General features: G+C 47.5%; 1 protein-coding gene across 1 annotated transcript in view; it reads right to left on the bottom strand.

Annotated features, from left to right (window-relative positions):
* Positions 1-323: 323 nt before the first annotated feature.
* The window catches only part of XKR6 (XK related 6), a 307100-nt gene continuing 283254 nt past the window's right edge, over positions 324-24169 (bottom strand). The window contains exon 3 of the mRNA XM_004005332.6: positions 324-24169. This exon is cut by the window's right edge and continues 18007 nt beyond it. The gene's annotated coding sequence lies outside the window, so the exon portion shown is untranslated.

Below are 24169 nucleotides of genomic sequence, written 5' to 3'. Positions count from 1 at the left end.
CCAGCCTCCATTCAGATTCCAAGAGTCAGTAGTTTGGGGTCCAGGGTTTTTTTTCCTACCTGAGTGGTATTGCTCGAGTTGGGGTGGTGGTGTTAGGAGGCAGTGATGCCCAGAGGGCCCACCCACTTACCTCCTTAATTCCCCTGTCACCTCTCTTTCTCTTCTTGGGGGCAGGGGTCACCAGCTGCTGCTGAGAAGCCTTTGGTCCAGTCAGAGGCCACTGAGGCTCACAGGGCTGCTAATAAGCACCCAGGATTTCCCACTCCGTGCTCCTCTGCCCCTCCCCCACCATGAACGAAGGAAAAGGCACGCGTACACACACGTTATTAAAATGAACTGTTTATATTATCTCAGTTGAGTCAATACATTATAATGTATTAAAATGGAAAGGTACAAAATTGAAATAAATACTTTCTGATTCATGTATAAATCTTTTTTTGTCAAGATGATTTTTATCGTCAGTACATGTCACAAGAAAACATTTAAAATGACACTGAAACAATCATTTGAATCATGGTGCATGGAGGAAAAAGGTAAAGAAAACAACTTTTGGCTTGTTTTGGCATGAGACTTTGATACAATTTGGGTTCCCCAAGACCATGTGAAGGGTGATAAAATAGAAATGCTCAAAACCGACTTAAAAAAATAAACAGGCTTTACAAAAACCCTCTTTTTTTTTTTTTTTTTTTTTTTGATGAACCCAGCCACTTCTCTACATGGTCTGCACTTACAGAAGATACATTCAGTATTGTCCACGGGAAGACAGCAACTGCCTTTCGTTTTAAAGAGCTCGGTGGAGGGGCTGAAGGGATGTGCTGCTGCTGAAGGCGGGGAAGGTGTGCAGGAGAACGGAGAGTCTAGACAGTCTTCAGGAACGGCTCTGAGGATGAGGAGGGGGTGGAGGGTCTCTGGAACAAGAGTTGGCGCAGAGAGAGGTGAGTTGTCCAGATCTGAAGCAGAGCAAATGTGCAGGGTGGAGACAGTGGTCAGTAGGGAACGTTTGGGCGGGGGCTGGGGTTTCGGGGTTCGGGGGGTGGGGTCTTCCTGCCTGAGCAGTACTGGGTTTCCCCTCAGCCTGGGAACATTTCTATCTCAGCAAGAGGCTCACCCAGTGCTTTGGGGACAAGGCTGGGGACTCTTCAGGCACAGCAGCGTGGGGGAGACTAGGACAGGTGTGGGCTCAAAAATGAACACCACGCAAGGGGCTTTCTCCTCTGGTTCTAATTGCTTGGTAGGTGGTTGTTAAGGCAATAAGGACTTTAGCAAACTAGAAATTAAGGGCAGCTAAATTCAGCCAGATGAAAGGTAAATAAAAGGTAAGAAAGTGTTAGTCACTCAGTCGTGTCCAACTCTTTGGGACCCCATGGACTGTAGCCCACCAGGCTCCTCTGTCCATAGAATTCTCCAGGCAGAATACTGGAGTGGGTTGCCATATCCTTCTCCAGGGGATCCTCCCAACCTGGAGATTGAACCCAGGTCTCCTGCATTGCAGGCAGATTCTTTAACGTCTGAGCCACAAGGGAAGCCCTAAGCAAAAGGCAAGGAGTCTCTTTCTCCTCAGCTACCTCCCTGCCCCAAGCACAGGAGGCCTCAGCTCCCAAAGCTCCGAGCGTCCAGTGTGTGAAAGCCCAGGGTTTGCCCTTTGGAAGGCTCTGTGGACCAGGAGGCTCAGCCCTGGCTGGAGGCAACTTCTCTCCAGACTCTTTCCTGAGGTCCTTTCGGGAGGGCAGGCCTTCCGTGGTCACCCAGCCGGGGAGTGGAAAGTGGAAGCACCAAGGTTCGTGCAGAGTTAGGGCAAGTCCTTTGCTGTAGACTACCTGGCCGATCCCAATGGCCTTGAACTCTGCGTGTCCTGGAAAGCAAGGCCTGATGCTCAAATGCCCCAGTGAGACCCATGCTCTGCTAGAGGGCAGGACTAGCCCTTCAGGGTTCAGGAATGTTCCCCCTACATCAGATGGAATGACAATTATGAAGTCCATGGGAGTTTGAGGTCCCAGCAAGGGTTGTAAACTCATGGCTGGCTCCTCGGAGGTTTGAAGGAAGCTCCTTTGATCTGAACGCACTCACAGAGAAACATACAGAAGACTGAAAAAGCAGATGGAAGAACCTATTCCTTTGCCCTTATTCTGGAGGGAAGGAACCAGACCTTGAAACACTACGCAAAACGTAAACCTTAAGAGTTGCCTCCATTCTGGGCAGGCTGGCTGGCAAGATGCAGGATAATCTGACTGTGGAGGCTTAGAACTGAAGAACTGGCTCTCAGACAGTTTCTAAAAGGTACAGCAACTCACTCCAGCAAATGCAAGCTCAGTAAAGAAGCTAACATTCCCTCCATCCTGTAGCACCAGGTTGCAGCCTAATGCCAGAGCTCTCCATGAGATGCCTGGGGCCTGAAGACGCAATGGCATGGACATGGTGGCAGTGATCTAATTACTCAGCCTCACCTCAAAAGGGGGCATTCATGGGGAAATGACGTGCAGGAAGAGAAATGCCAGTTGCAATGGTCAGCTCTCTGGGGACCAGTGTCCTGCCTGACTTTTCTCTGGTGGAAGTCACACTATTCTGGTTCTAAGAAAAATGGGTGACATTTCTTCCAGGAATCCAAGGATTATAACGACAAATTCATAATAAAACCAGTGTGATCTCGAGATGTGGGGTGCCAGATGAAACAAGATTGGTCAAGAGTTGATTGCTGTTGAAGCCTACCGCTAGGTCTGAGGGACTTCATCGAACAATTTGATTTTCGTTTGTATTTAAATATATGTTTTGATTTTATTCACAGTATAAAACAAGGCCCCTTGGATGTTCTCTAACTTAACCTCTCATTTCACAGAGAAAACCGTGTCCAGAAACACAGGGGGTGTTCACGCAGCATTAAGATACATTGGTTGGACGTTTAGATTGTTTCCATGTCTTGGCTATTGTAGATAGTGTTGCAATGGACGCTGGGGCGCATGGATCTTCTTGAATGATGGTTTTCTCCGGGTGGGTATATGTGCAGGAGTGGGATTGTTGGGTCATATGGCAACTCTATTTTTAGTTTGTTCAGATACTGTTATACTGTTCTCCATAGTGGCTTTGCACCAACAGTTTAAGGAAATCCAAAAATGCGGGGATATATGTATCTGCATGGCTGATTCACTTTGCTGGACAGCAGAAAATAACACAACACTGTAAAGCAATTATACTCCATTAAAATTTTTTTAAAGATATATTGATTGGATTTACATCCTTAAACCAATGTCCCGTTCTTCAGCTCTGCTGTTACCATGTTGAAAAGCAGGTGGCTGTGTTTTTTAAATTTAAATCCTGCCTATTAGCCTAAGAGCCGTAACTGCCAGGTACCCTTCTTCCATAAAGCTGTTAGGGGGTGCGTTCTCTGAAGGCTCTCTTCAGGCCCAGCATTTCTAAGGCACTCGCTCTCCCCTAAGGTTCCAAGTGGCCACTTGAACATTTACAAGCAGCTGCTGTAGCTGCTGCTTCTCGGAGGAGCCACCACCAGGAAGGACACGGAATGTCCTTCCTGAACCCCTGGCCGTGAGCAGTTTTCTCTGGAGCTTGATAGAGGACCTGGTGGGGGAAGGGTGTATCGCATTTCTGACCCGGGTAGGGGTATCAGAGGCTGGCATGGCAGCCGCTGAAAGGAACGCTGCTACTGCTGCTGAGTCGCTTCAGTCGTGTCCGACTCTGTGCGACCCCACAAATGGCAGCCCACCAGGCTCCCCCATCCCTGGGATTCTCTAGGCAAGAACACTGGAGTGGGGTGCCATTTCCTTCTCCAATGCATGAAAGTAAAAAGTCAAAGTGAAGCCGCTCAGTTGTGTCCAATTCTTGGCGACCCCGTGGACTGCAGCCTACCAGGCTCTTCCATCCATGGAATTTTCCAGGCAAGAGTACTGGAGTGGGATGCCATTGCCTTCTCTACTGAAAGGAATAAATCCCTTCAAAAATCTTCAGCTCAGGTTCCTTGATCTCTTTAGAGAAACGGCACTGTAATCTAATTGGAATTAAAGATATGAATCCATTTGATAAGAAAAAGACTTTTAAGAACTAGAGGCTAAGACGAGGGAGGCTGAACATTGGACTTTCCTCACAGTGATGACATGAGTAGGGAATCAAGGGGCCTTGGTAGCAAGTCATAGACTAGTTTGAAAATTAAAATAAAAATGTTCTATGTACGTCCTTGTAAGCTTATGAGGACATACCACAAGGAGTATTTTCCCAAAGGAGAACAAGCCAAGTAAAACAGGCAGCTCCAAGGTCCCAAAAGGAGGAGGGTGAGGTGGGAAGTCCTGTACCGTGTTTACAAGAGTGACGCCCAGGGACGTTCTGGGCCCACCATTTTACACAAGGGAACCACGCTTTGGATTCTTGGGGTTCAGCGGAGAAAAAAGTTAGCAGAGAGGTGCACAATGGAAAGAAGAAAACAAGAAATTTATGGTAAGAATTATGAATACTTGCCTGGATGAAAAAGTGTGGCTTCCTGAAACAGCTGAAAGGAACAATGGTATGTTCTAGGGAGATGAGATGCTATGGGTGTGGAAGACCTCCAGGAAAGCTGACATGGCTGAAGGAAAGATGGGGTGACGGGGTGGATGGACAGACCACTCCCATTATTTAGAAAAATCTGTTCTGGCAAGAAACTTAGTACATTTACAGATTTCAATTCTGCTATTTCTTACTCTCATTGTTCCTCCTTGTCCTTCAAAGTATAGGTAAACAAGGCATCAGCTCATTTTTTATTCAAAACCCTACCCTCTTAACTTGGTTTACAGACAGCCCGGTTGGGAGAGGGGCTGTGTGTTCATATTGACTGCAGTAACTGAGAAAACAGACTTCTTTTTTCTCTTCCCCAGAAACTTACATAAAACATGGTGGTTTGGGAAGTATCATCTGAATTTCATAAATTAAAAGAAGGTCTCTGAACTGCCGGTTACAGTCAGGAGAGGGGAAAGGAGCGTGGTGGTTGGGGGCCTGATGCAAATTTATAGCTGTGTTTCTTTGGGAAAATTACTTCCTCTCTCCAGATTTGAGTTTTCTCATTTGCCATTACGTAGTCTACCTTGACTCTGAGGAAGTATAGCAAGTGCCCCTCAAACCTAATTTTAAAAAGTCAATATATTTTGAAAAACATCCACGGCAATGGCCAGTAATGAGCTTCAGTGCCCACGGTCACAAATGTCCAGCAGGATGAACAAGAGAGATTGAGCTCTTAGGTCTGCTCTCTGCAGAGCAGGAACAGCAGCAAGTACCCGTGTCCACCTCACTGGCTGTCAGAGCTGACATTTCACTGCAAAGCCAAGAAGCCTGAAGACCTCAGAGGACCAGCTGTGTCTCTGGGTTTGAGGAGGAAGGAAAAGCCCATCTGGAGACAGGCCCGCAAAACCAAACATGCTGGAAATCCTGGTGCCTCTAATAGCAGTGCCGGTGGCACGCCAGTGCTGTGCATGTTGGTTCCCAGCAGTGGGGGTGAAAAGATAGAGCAAAGGAAAGTCCTTGTGTTCCCTGGGGAAAAGCAAGCCCATGATTCTGACTCGAGTAGAGGAAACATAGGATTCCAGGGAAGAGAAAGTCAATTCCATTTGCCAGAGACATTTCCTCCCAGTCCCACCTCCTTCCAAGCTGGGGAGGAGCCCCTTCAAGGAAGAGAAGATTCTAGAAGCCAGGGTAATGTCAGAGCAGGGGCTCGTGCCCTCTAAGACATGACACGCCTTTCTCTTGAGCAAGCCCTGGTGTCCTGAGAAGGGCAGGGAGGCTGCCAGCACGGTCACCAGACTCCCTGCAGCGCCGTCTCTTATGATCCACTCTTGCTCTGAGCGCACTGAAGATTCAGGGAGGTATAGTTGCCTCCCCCTCGAAAAGCATGTCCTCATCTTACACCTGGGGAAACTGGGGCACAGGAAGGGCAAACAGTTTTCCTACAGCTCTCCTCCTGAGCTAGTCACACACCTGGGAGGAAACCCCTGGGTCTCTCTCTGAGTCTTTTGCTATCTCCCCTTGCCTTTCTGCTTAATTCGCATTTGAAGTCTATCTGCTTGTCTATCTATAATATATGTACTATTATGTATAAAATATAAAGAATTTGTAGATTTCTGTCTAACTCCCTGTCCTTTTCTCCTCCTTTTTACATAACTAGGTTTATCGGGGGAGGGTGGGAGGGCAGTGGAAATTGACGTTCCATGGCAAGGGAAAACCACAGTACTGCTCAGAGGAACAGCCTTCTAGAATGAGAGATGACAGCCTTTGTCTGTGGGGTGGGGGGTTGCTTCAGGTCTGGACGGTACAGCAAATCAAATGGAACACAACTCAGCAGAAATCGACAATGGAGACATCTGTGCCAGACGACATGAACTTCCACAACCTGGTTTTAAGGAACAGTAAATACAATAGAGATAGATAGATACACTATGCAGAATCTTGAGTCATAAAACAAGTTATAAATAGAATTATGCTAAATTAAAGACGGACATCGCAGGGAATAGTCTGGTCAACAACCAATCACCATTAGAATCAAAAAGTAAACCGGCCTTTTCACTGAGTACCTCCACGACGTTTCTCAATGCACTAAGTACATTTTAACCATGCAAAAATACACAAACATCTTAACTAGGTTTTGTTTTTGTTTTTTTTTTGTAAAAAAAATCAAACACCAACATTATGCATTTTTTTTTGTTAATTATATTGGTTAAAGTAACAGCCAGTGGCTGCCAAGTATCAGATACATCATATACATAGTTTTATACAGAATCTGGACAACACAACATTACACATCAGAGAGAGAAAAAGAGAAAGAGATTATTTGTTCCTTTGTGGGTTTGTTGTTGTTGTTCAGTAAAAAAAATAAAGTAAGATATGAGAAGCAATGCTAAGAAGGAAAACACTTCAACAAGTTAGGAATACATCGGGAGAGTCGCTAATAGAAGTACAGGAGGAAAAGAGTTCATAGTTAGGTCTGTGTCTAGAATTTTCTTCACTAAGAAGCAAAAGAGCACAACAGGTGTATTGGTTTGGAAAAGCAGAAAGAGCAATTAACATCATGCTGTCTGGTTTCCAGCACGTTTCCAGCAAGGAGAAAAAAAAAACAAACCATAATCACAAATTAATTTCACAAGTTTTGTTTTCAAAAATGTCCTCCCTTACCCAGGAAGCTGGGTAGTACAGGGGTGGGGGGAGCTCAGTTTTGAGAGTCCTTGGCAAAGGTTTGGCCCAAACAGTTGGCCTTAGATTAGTTGGAGATATGAGCTGTCTGTGGGAATTCACGTGATGGAATGTGACGTCGGCTCACTGGGTCCCCAGGCTCCCTGTGCCAGCCGGTGATCTGGCCAAGGGAGCACTCAACCCCCAGACAGGTCTGCTAGCCAGGCCCCAGTCCTGCCCCTGAAACATCTGTCGTCAGCACAATCCTAAGAATTCAACCTGGAAAGAAACAAGACCTGGAACACAAACTATGGAAGCACTACCGTGGTCACGGCGAGATACAAAAACGTGAGAATTTCGATGTAATCAAAAATACAAAATCAGTTTCAAGAAGATTTGCTTTTTGTTGTGTTTCGAAACCATTACAGTGCAAGGGTTTTCAAATTACAGTAAAAGTTATGTGTCTGCTTACAGTAACCAGAGTAAGTAGCTGATTTTGCTCTGCTGGAATCAGAGGTCCCTGATAAGTGAGGATGCACCAGTCTGAAAGCAACCCAGGACGAGAAATAGATGTCTCAACAGAAACACAGGTCATGACAACGGTCTTCACCCCTTGGAACAGTAACAAAAAATGGTGTCCTTTGAACCACTCATTAGTATGAGTGTCTTCTTCCGTTGAAAATAATAATAATAAAAAATGGATGGTATTAAAATTCCAACCAGAAAAGGACTGGAAATCTTGGGCTGAAGGGTAGAGCATCTGAAGGGAGTTTCTCACGTCACTGAGCTTTCCCATCATACTTAAAAAGAATTGGTTTAGCACGAGCCTCTTTGGGCACTGCTGCTTTGTGCTTTGGCCTTTCATCCCAGGCTACTGGAAGAGGAGGAAGCACCACCTCATGGGGTCAAAGGAAACTGTGATGGAGGTCACACCCTTGTGCCATCGAGAATCGCCTCCTAGGAAAGGACCATGGAACTGCTAAGCAAGGGCTGGGGTGGGGGTGGGGCGGGCAGGGACCAAGGAGCCCTTGTCTGGCCAAAGGGGCGGCCTCTGTCAAGCTCAGTCTCAGAGCCTCAGGTTCTGGGAAGGATGCAGAGGAAAGAGTCGAGAACCATACATCACACCTGAAAGGAAGAGCCACCCAAGGGGTGAAAGAGAGCCACTTCATGCGGCTCAATGACGTGACAAGTGACAACCTTCATGTTCATGCTGAGGGATGGAGAAGAGGGAAGGGTGATGCGGAATCATGCACTTCCATTCTAGAACTGACGGTCGGGATGGGTCAGGGGGAGGAAGGCGCCCTGGAGAGCCTCCAAGAGCCCTTATCTCTGTCCCAAGAGGCAGGGCAGGCACTGGCAGCTGTGGGCACGGACCTCAGGCCAGAAGACTGCCGAGCCCCTCTCCCTCCCGCCCCTCTCAAGCCTCACCCTGAGTTCTTCTTAACTCAGTGGGGCAAACTCTCCCCAGGTCTGTTGAAATTAAAAGGGGATAATTATCGACAGCCATGGCGGGATCAGGGCCTGGGATCTGCCCGTCCTACGTCGAGGGCTAGCAGCCCCGTCTCCCATCCCCCTGGGATGTGACTGGGTGGTGGGATCCACCTGCCTCCCGTGAATGACCTGTGTAGGTGAGTGACCCCTTTACTCACACCTACACCTTGTGAAAAAGAAAAAACACACATTTCTCCATTCTGTTAAAAAGCTTTCTCCCTTTGATATAGAATGTGAGGCGCCCAGGAAGAACGCAATTATTGGTTGTAATCCGAGAGGAACTTTGGGCACAAATTCTGCTACATTCCTCGAGATGAAAAGACAGCTCTGTCAGACCCTGCAGGCTCAGCGCCCCCACACCACTCTGGCTGTGCTCCCCGGGGGGCGGTGGACCACCATGTTCAGCCAAAGCATGAGGCTTCCCCCAGCACGCGTCCCTGGCTTGTTCTGACCCCAGGGGCTGTGGTATCGGGCAGAGCCTGTGTGTGTATCCCTTGCTTTTGGCACAAGGTGCTCACAGGTCCTCACTGCTTTGCCTATAAAAGACCCTGCGCTCCCTAGGCTCTCCAATCCCGTTTCCTACCCAGCCTTCCCTGGGGGGTTTAGGGGCCCATCCTGACCTATTATCGCACAGCAGTTGCCTAGAGACATTCTTTGGGTTCTTCCCCCAGCTCTGAAAGGCTTGGCCTTCTGGGGCACAGAAGTGGTGGGACTCCAAACAAGCTGCCTGCTCATACCTCTGGGTGCCACTGAGGGGCTGGTCGCTTCCAAGCCAACTTAGGTCTACAGGGACCGCGGACTGCAGGTCTCCCCTTCAAAGGAGGATTTTTAAAGGCGCAAGCTGCTTTGCCCAAATGGCCTCAGCCAATGCCCCTGTTCTTTTTGAGATGAACCCTGAAAGGCCTGCCTAGCTACATCTATTCTTGCCAAATGGTGTGTCTCTGATCTGGCAGTTGGTCATTAAAGTATCATTTGAGGATCGTTGATCACAGGTGTACTTACACGAGTGAAGGGACAGGATAGAGTTAGGGAATGAGATGATAGACAGAGTGGCTTAAATGCTGAAGAAATGCTCCAAGATTCCTCTGGGCTGAGTTCCTGTGGGCAAACTCAGGCAAATGGGAAGCCTGGTGAAAATTTCCAGAACTGGGCTGCAATAACCCATTTTCAGTTCCTGAGACTGTTTAACACTGCTGACCATTAATTGTGGAGCTGCACTGGCTGAAAGAGATTCCCAGGAATGCGGCCGCGGAGAACAGGTGCAGTCAGCCCAGGGAGAGTGGTGGGGGAAGTGGGTTTGGTCAATAAGCTGATTGACCTCAATACAGCTGATTCTCCTCTCGTGACCAGCAGACGCTCTGGTCTGGTCTTTCCCCCAATACACTTAACCTGCTTAACATCAACAAGAGAGAGATTAGGAGATGCAGAATGTTTTTACCTTCAAGATACATGTTTTGAGTATGTTTATAAAGATGGTGGAAATTTGGCTTCCTCTTCTGAGCAAGAGAAAAATAGGGCTGAATGATTCAGGAGAGTTTACCTTCCTTTTAAGGACGATCTCCCGGTTCTTATCCTCATAAACATGAGGATGAGTTTAAAAAGGAGAAGCTAAGATATTTTTTCTCCTGGGTGTTTTTTTTTAAGAAGAAGTTCACAGTCTGGAGACAAGGAGCTTCATAGACATTTGTTGAATGAGTTTGTGTGTTGATAACAGAATTCTGGGTTGAGAAGGGCCCTTAGGAAGTGTTGCTTTCATTTTGCAGGAAAGAGATTGTACTTCAGCTGGCTCAGTGGACTGGTGGTGATTCCAGCTGCCTTGCTACTGCAAATGGATTGTGGGGAGGTGGGACCCTGTTTGGAAGGAAGATGGGGCTGGAGGCAGCTCTCCTTGGCCCTGTGATGGAACAGCACAGCTTCCTAAACAATCTGTGTCTCCACCATGGAAGTCCCTCCCACCTGCTCTCACTCAGCCACGCTTAGAGCAAAGCACTGGATATAGCAACTGGCACACTTACAGTGGTCCAGTTTGCTGAACTGAACTAGGAGATTAAGAAATTAAAAATAATTTAAACCCACTATTCCTCATCACTGGTAAACAATGAGGACTTAAAAAAAAACAACCACCACCTATTGAATAATCTGTAGCTTTGACATGAACTTACTTGGAGGTTAACATGTAATAGTTTAGAGATGGGCATCTGGTTAGTGGCGACTGCAATAGATATGCTATACCTGTACTTCAAAAACTCTTTTGATTATGCACCTCAAGATAAGTATCAGCATTCACCATGAGAACAGAACAGTGTACCCAAAAGAATCATTGCTGAAAGGAATGAAATACAAATTCATCATTGGCCTAAAGGGGCATCGTAAGAGTGAATGTCTTGCGGGGGTCAGCCCAGGGTTTTGTATTTCATAGGAGACCTTGAAGGTCAGCTGACTGTGTCATGCCATTGTGCCTCCTTTTCCTCTTATCTCTTCCTAAGATGACAGCCTTCTGTCTTGTTCTCTGCAACCCATGCACACATTCACAGTACACTGCTGAACCTATACTCTGTAAACCCAAAAACTCAGGATGGAGATATGTGTCCGTGGACATGAAGAAATGATGGCTAAGAATAATAGCCATCAGGGGGATGGGGTAGATATGTTGAGTTTTTGGTCTTTCATCTCCTGGAGGTAAAGAGGTCCGCTATGGACTAAACATTTGTGTCCCCTGCCCCTGTCTCATGCCCAAATTCCATATGTTGAAATCCTAATTCCTGATGTGATGGTATTTGGAGGTAGAGCCCTTGACAGATAATTGGATTTAGATAAGGTCATGAGGGTGGGGCCCCTATGAATGAGGTTAGTGCCTTTATAAGAAGAAGAATGGACCAGAGCTCTCTCTGCCACATAAGGACACGCCTATCCCTTCTCTAAGGGATCTTTCTGACCCAGGAATCTAACCAGGGTCTCCTGCATTGCAGGCAGATTCTTTACCGACTGAGATATTAGGGAAGCCCAGCAAGGAAGCACCACCTGCAAACTAGGAGGAGAGCTCTCACTGGACACCAAACCTATGACATCCTGATCCTAGACTTCCCAGCCTCCAGAAATAAGAGAAATAGATATGTGTTTTCAGGTCCCCTAGTTTATGTTACTTTGTTATAGAAGCCCAATCTAAGACAGTCCTTTCCGAAATTCCTTATCTGCATCCCATCTCAATCTCCAGATCAAGGCTAACACGACTGCAGGTGAAGCAACTTGTTTTCTTTCTAAAGCAATCTATCTTAGGGAAAGGGGAGTCTTCCCATTACTCTTCTCGATTTTTCTCTTCTTTCTGCTCAAGCCATTTTCCCTAAGACAGCACTGCTTTAGAGAAAGACTCCTGCTGATCTTGCAAGAGGTATCTGCTAAAAGTGGCAGTCAAGGGAACCAATAGATTGGTGTCCACTGGGGGCTACTTTTTAGGGAAAGGAGAAGAAGAGTAGGGGACACATTGTGTTGAGGTCCTAAATCCAAGGTGTGCTACCCATAGGGGTGCTCTGCAATCTTTTAGAAAGACCAGTGGAGGCAAAGAGCTGACAACACCCCCATCATCTTCTCTCCCTTAGAGCTCAAAGAGCTGTATCTGGACCCATCACTTTAAGGCTTACCCTTCAGCACTTGACATATAGGTTCTAGTTCTCTGTCCAGACTATTAATTACTTGAGGACAAATTCTACTCCAGTGCTTCAGCTATTTTCTAGTTGAAGGATGAGTGAGTAAATAAGGAGACTAAGTTATGAATGAACAGGCTGGTCTTGAGTCAAGAGTCCTGAGCCCTTGGTTCTCAGGGAGGAGCTCTCCTTCTTATCGGGAGAGACTACTTCAGTTTTGACAGCTGAACTGAGGCAAAGCAGAGTTAGAACCAGGGTTCTCCAAGGTCTGTGGGGCAGTCTGTCTGGAAGCAGCAACTCTTGTTGAATACAGAGGGTTTTTTTTCCATATGTTGACTCAAGCTGATAACTGAGGGCCCCCTGCTCTTAGTCCATTTCACTCTGAGTTGTTTATACACAAGTCAAGCCATTCAGTCTGCTGCAGGCTGAGATAAATGTCCCATCATAGGTGGACCCTCAGAGTTCTATTAGGCAGCAGGAAGAAAAGAAGACAGGTAAGATATTCCCACCAATTTACATGAGGGGTGCATGGCCATTCAATCAAGACACCCGAGCCCACATCGTGGCTTGTCTTTCATTAATCAAGGGAAGTTGGGCAAATGATTCAAACCCCAATGTCTCTTTCCTCCTCTGTCAATTAAGGATCTACATTAAATTCCCCCAGATAATAAGATCACGATTAACATATCCTTAAAAATGATTTGTGCAAAACAGCAGCCCACCTTTTTCTGAAAGGATACTGGACTGATATGGTTAGGGACGCAGGTGGTCATCACCTTCCCCATTATCAAAAGATTCCAGGCCATGGATTGGCAACAAAGACTTATTTTATGGAGGTTAAAGAGAGAATGACTAATGAACCAGACAGATCTATACTCTGTAAACCCATACAATCAGGGGATTCCAATGAGAGGACCAAGCCTGTTTATTCTATTATCAGGGTCTAATGTTCAGAACAGCCACCCATGCATGTCCACTTAGACATGCTGAGATTCTGAGGTCTGTACCAAAGGCCAGGCCACTCTGATGGGGAAATGTGAATTCCAGGAAGGCTGGGAAGGGTCCTGTGCTTGCCAAGCTTCTTTGTACCTTGTCTCATCTAATGTCTGAATGTGTGTGTTTTTCTTCTTCTCAGAACATAAAAGCATTCTAGACAAACTGTGGGGCAATCTGTGTGTAGGGCTGAAGAAATTGGAGGCCACGGGGGAAAGGGTCAGACAAACCCTAATTTTTCTTGGCCTCCTTTTCATCAGTACTCTTTTCATGGCCTCTGGAAAGGCCCAGAACCACTGCACGAACTATAGAAGCAAGCGGGCGTTTCCTCCGATCCCGAAGACTCAGCCCCCTTTAGCATATGCTGAGCCCACAACGACCAGCTCCTAGCTGCTACAGGGCGCATCCAAAGCTGGCGGAGGTCTAGTCACTCTGGGAGGCTGCAGTGGTCTTAAAATACCCTAGGATGTTGGACTGACCAGGGCTGAACCAAAACTTTTCAAGAAGCTGAGAGTGGGCTCTTTCTTGTCTCCTGGGCAGCTTTGAGCTTTCAGAAATCCCATGCAACTTTCAAGCCTTCCTGCCCTTTGGCTTTAAATCAGACTCGGAATGGTTGATGGACACCTTCGAATCCTCTGATTTGCCCTCACCTGCAGAGATGTGGGGCCCATAACCCTGTCACCACCACCTGATGACCTAATTCCTTCTGGCTTCCACTGCACTGAGAGGACCAGAGGAATGGGTTTTAGACACACCCAAGCTGCAGGGAACTAGGCTTTGAGCCAAGCCGTGCACATGAGCACACACACGCACCCCTTGAGCCCCGCTTTGGAAACTCTGGAAAGCCTTCAAGGAGGGAGAGGGTTTAGCCGCAAGGGGACGCCATTCTCTGAATCACATTACCAATTGAAGAGAAACTGGCTGCAGTCTGAAGGACTCTTCTTTCAACGAGGCTTGGTGAATGTGAGCAGACAGTGGCATTGCTGGAAACCATCGTGCTTTCTTATCAGAAGGCAGCCAACATCTCGCATGAAGCAATGATGTCACCCGACTGTAAGCAGGGTCAACCCAACTTATCTATCTTTACAGAGGAGCCTTTGAAACCCAACTCAAAGGCCAGTCTTTTTGCAGCTTCCTCTTCTCGTTCTGATCGGAAGCATGGCTTCCTGTGCGGGATGCCCCGAGCACTCTGCACGCCCTCAGGGCCCTGCCTGTCTCTCTACCATGATCATTTATGTACACTTCTTGCCTCTCATACTTAGTTCCTTGAGGTGTGTTTTCTCTTTAGCGCCCCTACCATTCTAGCCCTGCTGTCGGCAGAGTAGGTGTTTGTTACACATTTGAGAGCCAGCTGACAAACCAAAACTGAAGCGGGAATACTGTCTGGCAGGAAAGCTGCAGCGAGGTGAAATAAGTTCATCATCCACCCACCTGGTCCTTGCAAGGGGCATGGCACATGGCAGACCTAATGGACCAAGATCAAGACGTCTCCACCACGGCTGCACCACACTTCAAACGCAGGGTGAGAGACATTCTTGCATCCTTTGCTACATTCCATTGAAATACACTTTCCACCTCTAATTTCAAAGTGACTTCAAAGTACCTCAGGCAAACACAGAAGTCATGCTTGCCTCAAAACAGGCCACCAGAAAGCAGCTAGAGATTCAGAAGTGGAGTCCAGGTTGGAGATTTCCCCAGAGGTTCAAGAGCAAGACACAACCGTGAGCGGGACTGAGAGCAACTAACTCTACGTAGAATGATCACATCCCGGGACAGTGCCCTCTCCCTTCTCCAGGACAGAGAAGCGTCCAGACTGGTAACAGTGAAAGGGAACGCATAGCAGCCGCAGGTCAGGGCACACGCTTCCCACAACAACCCAATAACAACGGTCAAGGCCAAAGGCCAACCCGCCGTGCAGAAAATACCTTTTTACAACGAGGTGAAGCTTAACTCCCTTCTCTCCATCCTCATGCTCACTCTGTCATGCTGGAAACTCCCTCAACTAAGGGAGCTTTGCTTGTGGGCCAGGGGTGGGGCACCACATGGACCATACTGGCTGGTCTGGCTCAGAGGTCGTGTCACACCCTCTCCCAGGGTTACCTTTAGAGCCTGGTGCATTTGGGTCCTTTCTCTATAAGAAACAGATTAAACCTGGTGCCTAGGACCATGAACACGCCTACCTAAAATGCCTCTGCCCCAGCCACAGCAAGGAGTTCCTTCTGTTCACCCTGGAATCTCCTAGCTACCTGTATCCTGGTGGCGATTTGGAGGTGCAATGGGTCTGGTCATCCAGGAAAGGTGACACCAAGTGTGGAAATGCCCAGAACCTACATGGAGAGAGAAGTCAGCCCAGGATCCAGAGTTTGGAAGGGTCTCCAGCAAACAAGGTCTCCCCTATGGGAAAGTGGGGGGCTTGAGATGAGTAGAAAGATGGAGAGACAGGACAAAGACAGGAGGGGGTGCAAGGCTCCGTAGTTAAATTTCTTTCAGCACTGGGTGAGCCGGAAGGTGGCGGTGCAGGAAAGGACCCCATAGAAACTCACCTACAGGTGGGCTCCTCTGAATCTACCTCAGTTATGTCCCCCAAGGGAACAGGGAATAATTAGAATTGTGCTTTCTAGTACCTAAAAAACAAAGCAAAACACTTCTTAGGCAATTATTTCAAAAGAAATTTTGGAATCTTGGGAAGCTCAGTGAGGTGGCAGATTCCTCAGAACCTAAAACCAACTTTGGAAGTCTGTCGTCATTGTGCCTATGTGTGTGTTTTGTGTGCGGGTGTGTGGATATATCATAGATTTCCACTCACCTACTTAAGGTATATAGATAGATTGATAGATAGATACATATTTATCATTAGATTTTTTTCCCCTTCAAGTCAACACCAGTGTGTTCCATCTTCAGTACACATTTTATCTGCGTTTGGATTTTTACACAGACCATTATACCGTAAAAAGAGAGAAATAGCTGAGAACAGGCAAGGTATAATCTAGCCAGAGCTGCTGAAATGCCGGTTCGGCATTGTTAAGGAAAAAGGCAAACCTCCTCAAACACAAGTGAAAATGTTTGTTCTTAATACACACAAGCAATTCCTTACGATCATCAGAAGGGGACGAAAAAAAAAAGGAGGAAAACAGGACATAATATGAAATCGAATTGTAAGCATTTTTCTTTTTTTGTAGTCATTGCATGTGTTTCAAGGGAAAACATGATATTTGTAGAAATTACTCTCCCCTACTTCGATTACAACTTTTCCCTAGCTCCCTGGAGCTGGGGAATTAAAAAAAAAAAAACCAAAACATGTACAGAGTATCACTCAAGTATCATTTCAAAGGCTCTTTAACTTACAGACCTTTCTTTATCCCATTGAAAACATATTCAATGAAGTTGAGAAATGTCTTCCATATTTTGGCAAAAGATACAGAAAAATACGAAGTTTCTAGGACTCATAACCTGAATTGCTTAGTTAAAAGAAAGTCATTGTGTTCAAATTACAGAAAAGGGGAGTCGATTGCAGATAATCCACCTTGAAATTTCTATTCAAGTTCCCTTCACCCTGTACTGTAATTGGTCAGGATTTTTCTGTAAGCGGGTCTTTACGGCATCGCTGGCTTGTCGACTACAAACATTCCCAGGGTGCCATTCCTCTTAACACATGGTATGGAAGAGGATTTCACAAGGCTGGAGGAGATGCAAGGCTGGGCACAGGGTGGTTTACCACCAAACAGCACAACGCAAAGAAATCAACCTAGAGAGAACGGTGAGGTCGAAATGTCGAAAGCAACCAGGACGGATGAGAATGCTAGGGAGTTCGTGGGTACCGTGTTCCATGCCAAGAGACTGAAATTAGAAACAGAAAGCTGGGACATAAACCAAAGTTGAAAGCTTCAAAAAGTCAAAGCCAAACCAATGTTTCCTTTTTCCCCCTGCGCACAAACCTTTTGTTCTAAACCCAATGGCATTAAGACCCATCATTTTATCTGGAAGATTCAAGTCTGCAGGGACACATTTCTTCCATTTGATCACACGAGTCCACAGAAATAAAGCACCTTTGGAACCAAGAGTTGTTCAAGAATCCTAATGTCTTATTCAATGTGTCGAAAAAGCACAGTTAAAATAATTAGAAGAATTCATCAAATGACAAATGATAATATCGATTCCGGGTGAATCAGCAAAAGGGCTCCCAGGACAATTCACAACTAAGAGGACAGAGCACAATAAAAGGCTGTGACATTTCATGAATAGTCTGTGTTATAGCTTTGAACTTTATTGCAAAGCAAAAAATATATATTTATATATATATATATATATATTTTTATCTACATTTCACCTCTGACATTGTACACAACACGAAAGCACAGGAAACCAAAAAACTCATAATGAGGTAGATACATAACACTTACAGATGAAGGAGACTAAAGAGTTTAAATTTGGCTTAACACTGTGGTCACCAATGTATGCATTTTCAACACAGCAGCAAGCGTGGATTCACAGGGCAAGAAGCCCAGTGATCTCAAACCCCAAAATAAGCCCCATTAAAAAAATACCTGTTTCAGAATGAAAAAAAAAATTTTTTTTTTTTTTTAAAGTCAGGGAATCATGTGTGTTCAATTACAAGCCCTGGTATAATAAAGAAAGTTTGTATTTTTGCTTTTGTGCCCAGGAAAAAATATATAATTATATAATATATCTCTCTATATAATTTTCACCTATGTAATTAGGAGTAACCTGTCCCACAGGGCTCTGCTCTGGATCCCTGCAGGTGGGGGTGGGGCAGCCTCGGGGTTGGGGCAGCCTCGGGGGTTCAGCGCCTAGGGGTTGACAGTATATGCACCCTTGCCTCTGCAGCCATTGCGCCGGGGACCGCTCGTCTCGGAGGGCCCTTGACACATGCCTGGAAATAGCCGGCAATCAATTCAGCTGCGACGTCTCCAGCATGACTTTACCTTCCGAGGATCCCCTGCTCTCCTAGTGGGTGAGGTCAAGAGCACCTACTGATTTGGGTTGCTGGGATCGTCCCTTTCCTTTCATCACTTCCCTTTACAGCCTTTCCAAAAGAGAGCTTAAAAGGCCACCGAGAAGGTCATCTTCAGTCTTGTTTTTACTATACATGCATTTTGCACTGTAAAATGCATCGTCAGGCAGTGGTAGCTGATGAAAAAGCCAACTAGTCCTTGTCTGATGTCTTGGATGGGAGAAGGATGGAGTGAGGTAAAGGGACCGGGAGAGAACACCTGGCTGGTGGAGGCAGACAGTGGGAGGACAGAGCCGTGAAACGACCAACCAAGAAAGGGTCGGCTCAGCCAAGTGCAGGCAGAGATCTCAGGGGCTCCAACCAGAAGGCGCGGGAGTAGCTCGGGCTCGTGGCTAGTGACTCTTAAGGCCCTGGAGACCCTAGAGGAAGCGGAGGAAGCAGGGCTCAGAGACGCCGACGGGGCAACAAGCGAGCTTGAATCAAGCTTCCAGGGACTACAGTAGGTATTTTGTCTCTGCTTGTGATCCTGCTTTGGATGGAATTTGTGTTGCTGGGAAATAGCTGGGAATGGGTCAGCTCAGGCAAGAGGGAAGACAGAGCGGTCCAAGAGGAATGCCTGTTGAGTCTGGGAGACTCAGGATTGGGGGAGGGAACAGGGTGGAAAGGCTGGTACCTGAACGATGGTGCTTCAGGGAAGCTTAAAGTCAGCCCGTGCTGGGCGGGACCCAGCCCTGCTCTCCAGGAAGGGGGCGTTGCTGCACTGTCCCATCTGTCTGTGGACCATCTTTCTCCTCTGCTGGACTGCAGATCCTCTAAGAGAGCACCTTTCCCCTCTGCCGCCCCAGTGCCTAGCACAGTGCCTGGCATGTGAAGAGCATCACCCAGGCAGGCTTGCATTTTTAGAAGATGCAAGGAGAGAACAGTTTGGGGAAGAAGGGAAGGGGCCACAATGTTGTAAGAACTTTAAAGACCCTATATTTTCTCCCCCAAGACCATAACCAGGAATCTACTCCTGTCTTCTGAAGTACATCTCAAGGCAAGAGTCATGTTTGAATTTTGAACAAAAAAACATCGTCCCGAGAAGGAATAACACAGCGGCAGAACGCAGTGCGAGAGGAACTAAAAACAGCTCATCTGAGGACGTGCAGAAACCAAGTCACAGCAAGGTGAGCAGCCATCTCCAGCCTGGAGCTGGGCTGTAGGGAGGGGGCGAGGTCGATATGTTTTAATTTTGCATCGTTTCAGGAGACAAAGACAAGGTGAGCTTATGACCATCACTCTCAAGTGATTCCCAGTCTTGCCCCCCTAGGAGTTCCCGGGAAGCGGTGGTCGAGGGCTCAGCTAATCCAGGGACTAGGTCCTCCCTTCCCTCAGAGACGGGAAACAGAAGAAATCAGCCTGCTGAGCAACAGACAGCGCTGGAGTCCTTCCAGGAGGGGGCTGTCTGACTCCAGGCATTCAATAAGGAGTATTTTCCCTGGAGGGGAGGCCTTGAGGAAAGTCTGATACCATTTTGTCTATGACTGTGTGGACAAGCCATAATCAGGTGGCATCTGAGTCCCCTCCAAACCCTGAGATTCCATTGTTCCTTTGTGCCCTGAAGAAGCCCCAGCTCTGCCCAAGGACTGGGTTTTTTTTCTCAGTAGGTAACTGCTCTGACTACAGCAGGGTTAAGGTTGTGCGTGTGTGGTGTGTGTATGTGCACACGTGCGCCCAGGAGGCATCAAGCTGACATAACTGTAAACAAACATGTAAGTTAGGAGGCTGACCTGCATTTATGCAGAAACAGGACCTAGGGCTCTTCTCTCCCCTCCCCAGCTTTCCCTACTCCGCCCTTTCCTGCCCAGGTGCTCCTCCTCTCTCATTTATCTTGTTTTCCTCCCTTAATCGGTTCACACAGTGAAAACCACTTTTTTCAGCCTAGTATTTCCACGCTGGTCATTTCATCCCTCAGCTTAGGAACTTACAGTGGCTCCTGACGCTCATCATCCCAAAAGCCAGTGGATCAGTTTCAGTCGTCAAGACGTTCGTGACTGCGTCTGCCTGCCTTGCTATTTTCGTACCTTTCTGGTTGGGACCCACAACGATGGTCACCAGGCCCACTTCCATGTTTCAGAGACGAGGAAACCGAGGCTCGAGGAAGACAAGTGACTGGCCCAGGAAGTGGGGACAGGGAGACGATGTAGGTTGCCTGGCTGCCCACACCTACAAGCACCGCTTCTCTCCGAATGCCAGGCTCGCACGGGGACTTGCCTGTCGAGAATCCTCCTCCTCTCTGCCTGTCACAGCCAGGATCTTCAACAGCCTTCTCAGAATTTACCCAGTGAAGGTTAAGTTTCTGATTCTGTCCTAATTCCTACTGGGCCCTTAGAGAAATAACCCACTTGTCTGGAGATCACCTCTCCTTTCAAGATCGATCACACAAAACCAGCCACTACAAAACCCCATGAAAGGAGACGCAGAAGTTCTCAGGACACCAAAGCAGACACCATCTCTCCAAGAACTCACGTGGGAAACAGGCATCCTTTCCCATGGGGATACCCCGTTTCGTAAACTGTCATTAAACTCTTGGTCCTCTAAAACTCACTCTTCTCCTAGCCTCTAGGGCCACCTACAAGGAAACAAAAGCGCCAAGGCAGCCTTGGTCCCAAGCCGTCCCTGCCAGGCACTCTTGGCTAGCTGGCCTCTGTGAACCATTGGGAAGGGGCACAAAGAGAAGCCTGGAAGACCAAAGATCCAGGTCTGACCCCCAGCTGGACCCCTGGCTGGCCACAGGACCCTTGAGCTCCCCACGCCTCAGTTTCCTCATCTGTCAAATGGGGTGGGGCTTCTCATCTTGCCAAAGGTTTAGATGACATCACTGTTCGCAGGCACCGGGACACGGCCTTCCATACCGCTGGCCTCGGTTAGGGTGAGCTGCATCTGACGCCTCCAGCCCTCCAGGAAGGTTGATGTCACCTGCCCACAGGTCACACTGATGGGACTTACTCTGACATCCTGAGACTCCGGGAATCCTAAATACTCTTTTCCTCTAAAGCAACTGTCCCCTTCCCCCACGAGAGGACACACAGCATCTCAGATGAGGCTCTTCCTCCACCACAGACAGGGCTCGGGGCTGCACCTGACTTCTCCGGCCAAGGCATCCAGAACTCTACATGTCTGGGGCCGGCACGGTCTCAGACACCAATCAGTGGCCACCATCCACCTGATGGAGGGTCAGCTCCTGCTCCACAGTGGGACTCATCCCCTGAGGGGGAAGACTCTCCTGGGCAAGGGTTCTGTTTGTGCTTCCAGTGAATCATTACCTCTGAACAGGCACAATCACCGGGTGTAGATCTGTGGTGGAAACTCAGTGATGCCGCAGCCCTGGGAGGTAAGCATGTCCCTTCCCAGAGAGGCTGCTTGTCACAGCCCCAAAAGAGGCACTAGACACTCTGACCAGGCCATGGTGGAGGAACCACGGATGGAGTCCACTTTCCCTTGGCCCTGGTTCATTTGCCCTCAGCTCTGAACATCACGGAAGACCCGGAGCCTCTGAGTCCTCCAGGCTGGCCCAGGGCCTGAGCTCAGACGAGCTGATGGGAGAGGAGTGGGGTCACAGGGTTCACAGGGTCCCACCAGCCCCTCAGTCACTTTTCAAGCAGGGCCAGGGGTTGAGAAATCTCCTGGTATCCTGGCCTCCTGGCACTGATTCCCTAGATGTTTTCTGAGCTGTAGAGACGAGCTGGCTTCTAGGAAAGACTCCTAGGTCTGTGTCGGATAGGTCTGAAGGTCTTCGGAATGGCACTTCCAAGGGTGAAAGAACTCCTCTTCAGGAGGAAAAGAGAACTAATGAGTGATAAATTCCAGGGAGGGGTCTTAGCAGGAGTGAGCTATGGAACTGGACAGAATGCAAATGAACAGCACTTGAGTAAGATCCCCTGAGTCGCTAAGAGTCTGTGCAGGATGGGAAGGCAGGGAATGAGGCCAACAGGGAAAACGCATTCTTGTCAGAGGACCGACCTTTCTCATTCCAGAGGGATTCCATTCAAGCTCCCACCAGGCACGGGGTGGAAGCAGCTTGTGCTGGAGCAGTTAGGCAGTGTCTGAATTTATCTTTTAAAAAGTGTCTCGGATGGCTCGGCCACCTTGTGCAGGACGTGTAAACTGTGTGCAAAACTCAGCCTTGTGCAGACAACCGGAGAAGTTGAGAAGCTGCCTTCTGCGTGCAGGGTTGCCCCTGCCTACATTGTGCTTTGTCTAACCTCAGGATTGCTCTTCTGCCCAGCAACTCCTCTGTTACAGCTTGTGAAGAAGGGCTCAGCCAAGATGGCTCCAGGGTGGTTTGTAAGTGAAACCTGGAACCGCTCATCATCTCCAGAGCTAAGGCTGTGTTGCAAATACCTCCAAGTGACATGCAACCAGGGGCTGACCTTTTCAGTGCTTCAGGGGTCAAGGTCTTGGAGACATCCTTTCTGTCTGACTTTCGGATTGAAAGCAGAGGCAGTAACCCCACTCAGTGGCTGCCAAGGGAGGAGAGGGCGAGCAGGAAGCAGCACAAAGGCAGGACACTGGGCTTTGGCACTGGGTGGAGTGCGTCAAGTCGGTGGGAAGGATGAGGCTGGCATAAAGCTGGGTAGGAAATACGAGTTCACCCTCTGGGGACAGGTTACTCCATATAGAGGCCCACAAATAAGGAAAGAAAAATCCCCGGATCAAATCCTTCCCAGAGTAGCTGGCTCCCTGCCGGGGTCTTTATTCAGGACCAGGGTGTAGGTGCTAATTTAGCTGCAGGTCCACAAACATCCCCACCCCTCCCCCACCCCCACCCCGAGGTCACATGCTCATTGTTCCACTTAAGCCAAATTTTTTTTCTTGCCTTAAGTCAACACATCCCCCAAACATCCTATAAAAGTTAGACTTTATCAAGAAAATAATTATTTTGAATAGATAAGAGGATGGAAAGCTTTTTTGTAAACATATAACTGAAATGTAAAAATACACATCAGTTCACTTACAGAACCAAACAGGGTTACATCGAATCATTGAAAAGGAAAGAAAAGGAAAGCGTTCTTGGGAGCTCTTAAATTTAGGAAAAGAATCACTGTAGCATGCTCACCTTGAACCAGAGGTTGGATATTGTGGTTCTGGTAAAAAGAAAAATCTGTGCGGGGGATGGAGCGCGGAGGCGAAGGCGGGAGGGTTTGCATAGTTGTGAAAACAGTGGCTTCTCATCAAGGTGAACAAGTGCGTTGTCTGATAAAATAGCATTTGATTATTTTTTTTCTGTTCATGTCTGTTTACGGTATTTTTCTCTGTTCATCAGACATTTCATCCATGGAAGCATATATACAGTACACACACACGCATGCGGACACTAAACTCTGGAGTTACACAGCCGTACTTAAAAGGACCCCACACCACTTGTTCCAGGCAAAGTTTCTGTATTTACTCATCTGCTTGTGCTACAGTCTAACCCTATTTCTTGTCAAAACTCATCTTTCTCTCTTTAGCGAGGGAAGGGGCAGGTGAGAATGGGGGCATCAAGGAAAGCACCAGAAATGGTTCTAGTCTCTTACTGATCTTCTGTGGAAATGCCTCATGTTTTGCTCAGGGGTTCACTACTTCCTAAGAGATGGGGGGAAACAACCGCCTCTTTCTTTGAGCTTTTTTGAGGTAAACATGATTTGTTAACATCTTAGGCAGCGGACGTTTACAGTGCTATCGAGAAACCTTAGAATAAGAGAAAACAACACCAAAATATAACATCAATGCTCCAAACAGTTAGAAAGCACGTCTGTGTTTTCATTGATTTCCCTGTCCTCACATTCAACCAAACTCCTTCTAATACCATATAGAACAGGACAGTAATAAGTCTTATTTCCTATATCATGCTAGGCATTCCTTATCCCATCCCACCAGAAACCTCTCTTGCTCACGTACTAACAGTTGCGAA

The sequence above is a fragment of the Ovis aries genome, chromosome 2, assembly GCF_016772045.2.
Source record: "Ovis aries strain OAR_USU_Benz2616 breed Rambouillet chromosome 2, ARS-UI_Ramb_v3.0, whole genome shotgun sequence".
Classification (NCBI taxonomy): domain Eukaryota; kingdom Metazoa; phylum Chordata; class Mammalia; order Artiodactyla; family Bovidae; genus Ovis; species Ovis aries.
Note: the sequence above shows the minus strand (reverse complement) of the source record. Positions and strands in the feature narration are given on the sequence as shown.